We start from the raw sequence: 9,507 nt of genomic DNA, 5'->3' as shown, positions 1-9,507 counted from the left end.
GAACCATATATGGTTTAAGGCAAGCTTCTCGTAGATGGAACATCCGTTTTGATGAGACAATCAAAGAGTTTGGTTTTATCAAAAACATAGATGAACCATGTATCTACAAGAAGGTTAGTGGGAGCGTGATAACATTTCTTGTATTGTATGTGGATGACATACTTCTTATTGGAAATGATATACCGATGCTACAATCAGTCAAAGTATGGCTATCAAAGAACTTCACCATGAAGGACTTGGGAGAAGCATCCTACATTCTCAGTATGAAGATCTATAGAGATAGATCTAGAAGAATGATAGGTCTTACCCAGGGTACATACATCCAGAAAGTGCTTAAAAGGTTTAGCATGGAAAACTCCAAAAGAGGTCTCATACCGATGAGCCATGGAGTGTCCATTTCCGAAAAAATGTCTCCTAAGACACCCGAGGAAATAGAGCATATGAGTAAGATTCCTTCTGCTTCAGCAATAGGATCTATCATGTACGCGATGTTGTGTACAAGGCCTGATGTTGCTTATTCAATTAGTATGACGAGCAGATATCAGTCCAATCCAGGTGAAGACCACTGGAAAGTAGTGAAAAACATCCTTAAGTACTTGCGAAGGACTCAGGATATTTTTCTTGTTTTTGGTGGCGAATCTGAGTTGAAAATAGAGGAGATGTCAACATCGAGAGAGTTGACACACATAACAACATAGCAGACCCATTCACAATGCCACTTTCTCAGAGTTACTTTGATCGTCATAAAAACAAGATGGGTATTAGATACTAGAGTGATTGGCTTTAGTACAAGTGGGAGATTGAAAGAGATATGTCCTAAGTCCAATCATGCATGAGGATTTAGGAATAACTTTTATGTAATCTGTTTTGATTTCATTGATATTAATAAAAGACTTATTTTGTTTTTATTGCGGGCTCTATCTATTTAAATGTTTAAATAAGATATACCACAGTTTAGAGTAAAGCTTTTTATGGATTGTGATGGGATCATAATAATGAGACCTAAAAGATGATAACTCTAAACTTAAATAGTTCCTGATCGTAGGATTACTAACTGGTAATTAATAATCCGCAAAGATCGGTACATACTATGCTTGCTTCATTATGAAGGATGTCTGTTCTCATAGACATTTGTGTGGTGACACTATAGCTAGTATGTAGGTGCTTATTATAGAATAAGTTTACTGAACATGACTCACACAGCTGAACAACTGATGCAGTTCACTCACGTGTCAGCAGTTGTTCACATAATGATAGTTGTACAAGTATCCTTAGACTTGAGGTCATCATAGTCATCTTATGTACACTGAACTATGCTTTGGTTTAGTTCTTAGTCTCAAGGGACAATTATAAGGGCTCTACTGGGTATAGGAATTTGTACACGAAGATAGTGTATGATCAATAAAGGATCTACCCCTTCCAGTGAAGGAAGAGAATGTTCAATGCTGATCCACTTATGCTAGTTCAGGAATCTCTGGCCAGAGTGAATGAAATTAGAAAGAAGTTTCTAATTTACATTAAATAGAACTAAGCATAGTGAATGGGAAAGCAAATGATTAAATAAGATAGGCTTGACACAAGTTCCATGCCTTGTATTTAATCGTGACATTGCAGGGTAGAAGGAATTAATTATACGGTAACTACTCACTGAATAGGTTCTTGGTATTCTAAGCAGTGAATTCGTATTATCCGGATAGTCACGATATGCTGAGAAGTATCCCTCACGATGTAGAATAAATATGATTAATTAATTAATCATATTTAATGAATTAGAGAATTTATATAAATAATGATAAAATAGTTTTATTATTATTTATTTCTACTACCGGCTTAATATTGAACCTACTGGGTCACACCATAAAAGAGAATGATTTAATGGTGGAGGAATTAATTAATAATGGCTGATAATTATTTATTTATGAAATAAATAAATAATTGACAAATTTAATAATTGATTAAATAAGATTTAATTGATTATAAATTAATTAAGAAAAGGTTCTTAATATTATTAATTAAGAATTTAATTTTTGGAAATTAAATCAAGAGAGAGAATTATTTCTAAAGTGTTTAGAAAAAGGATTAATAATTAAAGGGTGTTTTAATTATTAGTGAGAATAATAAGGGGTTAATAATAATAATATTTTATGGGAAAATTTTCAGCTGAAAATTTTGCCTATAAATATACTATTATAAACCCTATTTTTGCCACTAGTAAAAGATTTACAAAACCCTAATTCTCTCCACCTCCTCCTCCTTCATTACATCGTTTTCTTGGTGGATACCGGTGGAGTGCTTCACACTTGAGGAGCAGCTGCTAAGGATCTCCGCTCGTTGTTTTTGGATCGCTATTAAAGACCTCCATCTTTTCATTAACGTAAAGCTTCTTAAGGTAAACATACTGAACTACGAATTAAATATTATTTTTCGCATGGATCCTGCAGAGGGTTTCATTTTTTTTTAAGATTTAAATTTACGTTTTCGCTGCGTTTATGCGCTAAAAACCCTTCAGGGATGTTCTGGAAGATATTAGTCGTGTTCAACGTGAAATTTTTAGTTCTAATTACTCATTTACCTCTGTTATTTATCTTAACAGTCATCTCAATGTTGGGATATACTTTGTACCTGGTGTCTCCTTTTGCATATCAAGTCACTGGTGTTACATACACCTCATATTCTTGAAGGTCACTTCGTTCATCCAATTTCCTAACTTCTTGCTTTCCTGTCTTCTCAGTCCATGCATATTTCCTTATTAATCCATCGATCTATCTCAAAGTTTCATCGAATACTCCCAACTTAAAGGGGATTAATTATATGTATCGTTTACGCCTTCAAACCTTGACTTCATCTCATGATCAGTCATCATCGCGCTGATGATGACACACTTCTCTATATTTATTGCTAGAGTTTCTTAGGGTTTCACATACCTAACTCCCTTATCGCTTCTCAACTCTATTTCCTTTATATCACTTTATACTCCTTCCCCTTTCAGTATTTTATTTTCGTTTCTATTACAACCATTTCATAAACCAACACAACATAAACATTGATTTCAAACATCCCGTAATTCTGGATTCATGTCCTTCAGACGAACCTTGACGACTTTCATGGCCTAGATTCATGATTCATCATACTTGTCCGCCTCTGGCCTGGTTTTAAAACTTCTACACTATCTCTCTATCTTCCTTAGCCTTCCACCAGCGGGTGGCCTCTCTCTTAGGAAGGTAAGTGGCAAAAATAGTCTTTTGCGCTTCGTCAATCATTTAGAACCTCAAATGATTCCTATATTTTCTTTAGCCAGGCTCTTGCTTCGACTGGGTCAGCTTGTTCCTTGGAACTCTGAGAGCTTAGCGACTTAAAGGTCCTGAAAGAATTCACACCGTATTCTTTCCTCATGGTGGTGGTTAGGGATAACATTCTAAGTTCTGTTTAGGAAGGTCCATAAATTGCCTCCTAGGAGTACCTTCTTGGCGCTCCCTTACTTTCTCGACTTATGTTTTCTTAGTATAGAATGTTTCATCCTACTATCCATAATCGGGGTTATCTTATATGTTAAAATCCTTGATTTCCACTTCCTTATGTTATGGGTTCCTTCTATCTTGATGGCGACCTCCCTAACTATCACATTCAGGGTTTTCCCTAAATCTTATTCCTCGAACTATGGCTTTCATCTAAGATCCTGTACTTAAGCTCTTGAATGTTCGGAACCCAAATTCTGTAGAAATACCTCATTATTCCCTTATCATCTTTCTGGGTATTAATCTTTTCTCCAGTCATTGGCTCTCTGCCTTCATTCTTCACTTTTTCTTGGCACAATATGATCTTTTCCAATAATTCAGGCTGCATTGCAATGCCAAATAGCTTTTCGGTACCGCCTCCGGTTACCTTCACTTCTATTTCCATTTTCTCAAAATCTCTTATCAACTCTTACGAAGACATTATCATCTTGAGTTTATCCTTTCTGCTAAGGGCGTCAGCCACTATATTGGCTTGTCTTGGATGATAAAAAATCTCACAATCATAATCCTTGATTAGCTCCAACCACCTCCTCTGGCGCATGTTAAGCTCTTTCTACATGAAAATATACTTGAGCTCTTATGGTCTGTGTAAATCCCGCACTTTTCTCCATACAAGTAGTGTCTCCAAATCTTTAGGGAAAAAACTATTTCCGCGAGCTCAAGATCATGGGTGGGATATCGAATTTCATATTCCCTTAATTGTCTTGACGCAGACGCGATTACTTTACCGTGCTGCATAAGCACGCTCCTTAATTCCTTGTGTGAAGCATCACTACAAATCACAAAATCTCTTTTTCCATCCGGAAACGCCAACATAGGGGCCATCAGCAATCTTTTCTTCAGTTCTTGGAAGTTGTTCTTACATTTCTCTGTCCATTCGAACTTCTCAGTCTTACGAATAAGCGGCGTTAAAGTGGCTGTGATCTTTGCAAACTTGAACGAACCTACGGTAGTAACCGGCCAATCCTATCTCTGGTAGTCACCCTGACTACGGTCATTAATTCCTTAGCGATAATCTCTTCAGTCTTGTTAGGATCATTCACGAGATCCTCCTCAGCAACATTCCCTTCTGGGATAACATCCTCAACCGCTACATCCATAATATTAACATTTGTATATTGTCAAAAAGAAAGCCTCATGTGAAGCATCTGTATGTGTTTGTATCAAAATGCTTTGTGATCAAAGACAACTCGGAATATGTTGGAAAATTTGACCCTAAAGTATTTGAAGCTATTTTTCTGGGATATTCATTGAAACGAACTGCTTACAGAGTTTATGGGTTAGAGCAAAAGAAAATTATGTAAAGCACATGTGTGACCTTTGATGATGATAAGTGTCCAAGATTGGAATGCCTTGAAGAAAATGAGGCTGAAGCCCTAAAATTTGAAAATCTAAACATTGACAGTAACCCTGAAGATGAAGCTGAGATCAACACAAATAAAAGAATGGAGCTAGAATCAAGTGAACCAGTGAACTTTGAAAATGAAAACTCATCTCATGAAAGAAGCACACCTGAATTCGGTGGCACAAACTCAGGGGGAGAAGGAGATGATAGTTCTACAAGTCATGCCAACAATGAATAAAATGCAGATAACTCTAGTCAATAAGATCACACCAGAAAATGGGATATGTGTCACACAAGAGATGCTATAATTGGTGATCCAAATGCTGGAGTGAGGACTAGGAGTGCCACTACAAATGAATGCTTGCATGTATGTTTTATGTCTTAAATTAAGCCTAAGAAAACTGAGGAAGCTCTACATGATCCTGACTAGACAACTGCTATGCAAGAAGAGCTAAATCATTTTAAAAGGAATAAAGTTTGAGAATTAGTTCCTGCACCAAAGAACAGAAGTATCATTGGAACAAAATGGGTATATAGGAACAAAATGGATAAAAATGGAATTATGATAAGGAACAAAGTAAGACTGGTTGCCAAAGGCTACTCATAAGAAAAAAGAATTAATTATGTTGAAACTTTTTCTCCAGTTGCAAGACTTGAAGTAATAAGAATTTTTCTTGCATTTGCTGCAAATTCAAATTTTATGTTGTATCAAATGGATGTGAAAAGTGCATTCCTTAATGGTGAATTGGAAGAAAAAGTTTATGTGCAACAACCACCTGGCTTTGAAGATCCAGAATTTCCAAACTTTGTTTATAAACTGTTGAAAGCTCTTTATGGCTCTTTGTCAAAATTTCTACTCAAACATGGATTCACTAGATGGATAATTAATAAGACTCTATTCTACAAGCAGCATGGTGATGATATTATCCTAGTTCAAATCTATGTGGATGATATCATTTTTGGATCTACTAATAAAAAGCTGTGTCAAAGATTCTTAAGACTCATACAGAGTGAATATGAGATGAGCATGATGGGAGAGCTAAGTTACTTCCTTGGATTTCAAGTTAGTCAAAGAAGTGATGACATCTTTGTTAGTCAAACCAAGTATGTCAAAGATCCGTTGAAGAAATTTAGAATGGTCACTGCTCACCTGCATCAACACCTATGTCTATAGCTACCAAGTTGGATGAAGATAAAAAAGGAAAAAATGCAGACATTTTAGGTTATAGAGGAATGACTGGATCTTTATTGTACTTACATGCTAGTAGACCGGACATCATGTTTTTAACATGTTTGTGTACTAGATTTCAAGAAAATCCTAAAGAATCTCATTTGATAATTGTCAAGAGGATTTTTAGATATTTGAAGGGAACAACAAACTTGGGATTGTGGTATCCTAAGGGAACTGTTTTTGAAGCTGTTGGATACACAGATGCAGATTTTGCTGGATGCAGGATAAACAAAAAGAGTACAAGTGGAAGCTGTCAATTCCTTGGTCAAAGACATGTATCTTGGTACAATAAGAAATAATAATCTGCATCAACTTTTACAGCTGAAGCTGAATACATAGCTGCTGGAAGTTGTTGTGCTCAAGTGCTTTGGTTTAGAATTCAACTAATGGACTATGGCCTAGTGTTACAAAAAATTCCTATTATGCGTGACAACACTAATGTCATATCTATTGTTGCTAATCCAGTTAATCATTCTAGGACTAAGCATATTGATGTAAGTTACCAATTTATTAGAAAACATGCTGCAAATGGTACTATTGAGCTTATTTTTGTTCCACCAGAAAAATAATTAGCTAATATTTTTACTAAACCTTTGGATGAAGCAACCTTCACTAGACTTGTAGGTGAAATTGGTATGCTAAATTCTTCATCCTAAAGGCGAGAACTCAGCTAATATGTTGCAGAATATTAATTTCTGATAAATCAAAATAAATTTGATTTAATTAGAAATTAACTGGAATATAATTTATAAATATTTCAGGATTCTATGTATATTTATTGTTCAAAATTCAAATTTAACTTGGAATTTTTCTAATTCTAAGAAAAGCTGTCTAATTGTTAATTCACATTTTTAATATGTTAAATTAATATAAGACATGTGTTAGTTAAATTTAAGAGTATGTAGAGAAATGAGTTCTTGATAAGTCTAAATGACTTGTCAATAAGTCATTTTATGACTTCTCGATGGAGTTCTCGATAAGTGTCTTTTATGATGTTGGGAATTGGCTAAGTCGAAAATCAGGATCTATCTAACAATCAGGATATGATCAACAGTTAGGATATGATTATCCGTTGAAAGCCTCATTATCATACGTTGACAATCTATTCAGAGATTCATTGATGCTTACATATGAATATCCGTCGAAGCTATAACATATATTTATTGATCAGCTTATCCGTTGATAATGACTTGAATGAGAAGTCGGAGCTGCGAGATAAATCACAATATACTGATTTATAGGATCGTAGTTGATTTTGATATTTATAGAAAGTAGAAGAGTTATAATGTAACATATCTCGTAATTGATAAAGATTGATTGTAGATGTGTAGTATATAAACAAAGAATAGGTTATCACCTAAGTGTGTGAAAAGTGCTTAAATCGAGTATTTGTTAACCTAGCAGCTCTTAAGAATACTGATCTTGAGAGAGTTTTGTAAAGTTTATTAAAGATCAATATACACTATTATTTGATTCATCTGTGCTTACTTTACTTGCATAATACGTCGATTTGTTTAGTAATTGTATCCAACCCCCTTAAACAATTACTTTATTGGGCAACAGGTGGTATCAGATCGGTCAAATTAACTGAAAATTTGAAAAGGTCAAGATGTCTAGAATTAAGTATGAAAGCATGAAAATTCCCATCCTGAAGGAAGCTGATTACTCTACATGGAGAGTAAAGATGTTGATGTTCCCGGAAGCTACTGATGATACATATGTTGATATCATCAGAATAGGACCTCCTGATCCTTTGGAAACTGTAGATATGGCCCCAGATGTTCCTAAACACTATGTCATGAAAGAAAAATCAAAGTGGTCATATCCTGAAAATGTTTCAATGCTTAAGGATGTATAAGTCAGGAATATTCTGCACAATAGTTTGGATAATGTGATGTCCAACAGGGTGATTTCCTGTAAGACTACAAAAGAGATTTAGGATACTTTGGAGACACAGTGCCAAGGTACAATGGAAATAAAGAAGAACAGAAGAGCTGTTCTTGCTCAAGAATATGAGCAATTTGATGCCAAGGTTGATGAGTCAATTACTGATATCTATGATAGATTTCTGACACTGCTGAATGATCTATCATTAGTTGGAAAAGAGTATGATAGAGAAGACTCAAAAACCAAGTTTCTGAGAGCTCTTCCAGAAGATTGGGATACACAAGCCTCAATAATCAGGCATCAATATAATCTTGATTTACCAAATTTGGATGAAGTTTATGGGATGCTGAAAAATCATGACTTGGAGATCCAGCAAAGGAAGAATAGAAAGGGTTAGAAGATGAAGGCCGTGACTCTAAATGCTAAGACTCATAAAGGCAAGGAAAAGATAAGTAAGAGGTCAAGAAGAAGGAACATAGTGGAAGAGTCAGATACTGATGAATCATCAGATCCTAACACATATACTGAAGAGGATTATGAGATCGAACTGGATGATCCTCAAGTTGTTGAAATTGCTGCAATGCTGGAGAAAGGCATTAGAAGGATGAGGTTTGCAAAAACACAAAGGAAAGGTGGTTTTATCAGAAAGTACTATGGAGATGGCAAAGGCAAGTTCAAAAAGAATGATGGACAATACACCAAGGGAAGGAAGTTCTACAAGACCAAGGTGACTTGTTACAACTGCAATAAAAGGGGACATCTGGCTACAAAGTGCCCCAAGTCAACTGGAAAAGACCTGGTCATAATAAACTCCAACAAAGACTAGATGGACTCATCAGGAACTGATATTGATGATAAATTCTATGCACTTATGGTAACTCCTGGAGAGGACGCTTCAGGAACTGATAAAATACCTTCAGCTATATTTCCTATTGATACTAATAATCTGTCTGAACTGAAAACTTTCTTATATTCTATACATGTCACGTCTAAAAGTATGACTATTGAATGTGACAGTTTGATTGTTGATAATAAGATGCTTAGAGAAAGAAATGATTTCTTAGAAGTTGAATTAGTATGCATGCATGAAAATGAAAAGGCATGTAAGAAGGCCCAACATAATGAAAATCACATAAACATCAAATATGCCAGACTAGAGAAAGTTCTTGAGAAAGAAAGAGAGGTGTTTAAAACAATGATAAATTCAGAAAGAAAAGTTCATAGTTTCATCAGTGATAAGAGTTGGAAAGAATGTCTAGGTTATAATAAATTTACTGATAGGAATATCAATAAGGCTATTAATAACACTACTCCTGTTAAGTTTGTAAGATCTGATGAAAATGGAGTTAAGTCTATTTATGAAGTTAGTTCTACCTCTAAGAATTCTGATGAAAAGAAAGCTGAACCCAGAGTTTTTGATAAAAAGAAAGAAGAGCCTAAAATACAAGAAAAGAAAAGCAAAAATATAGGTCTTCTCTCTAAAAATCAGTTAGACAAGAAAATTTGCGAGGTAACTGCTAGGACTCACA

This window comes from Apium graveolens, chromosome 5 (assembly GCF_009905375.1).
Source record: "Apium graveolens cultivar Ventura chromosome 5, ASM990537v1, whole genome shotgun sequence".
In the NCBI taxonomy this organism is placed as follows: domain Eukaryota; kingdom Viridiplantae; phylum Streptophyta; class Magnoliopsida; order Apiales; family Apiaceae; genus Apium; species Apium graveolens.
Note: the sequence above shows the minus strand (reverse complement) of the source record.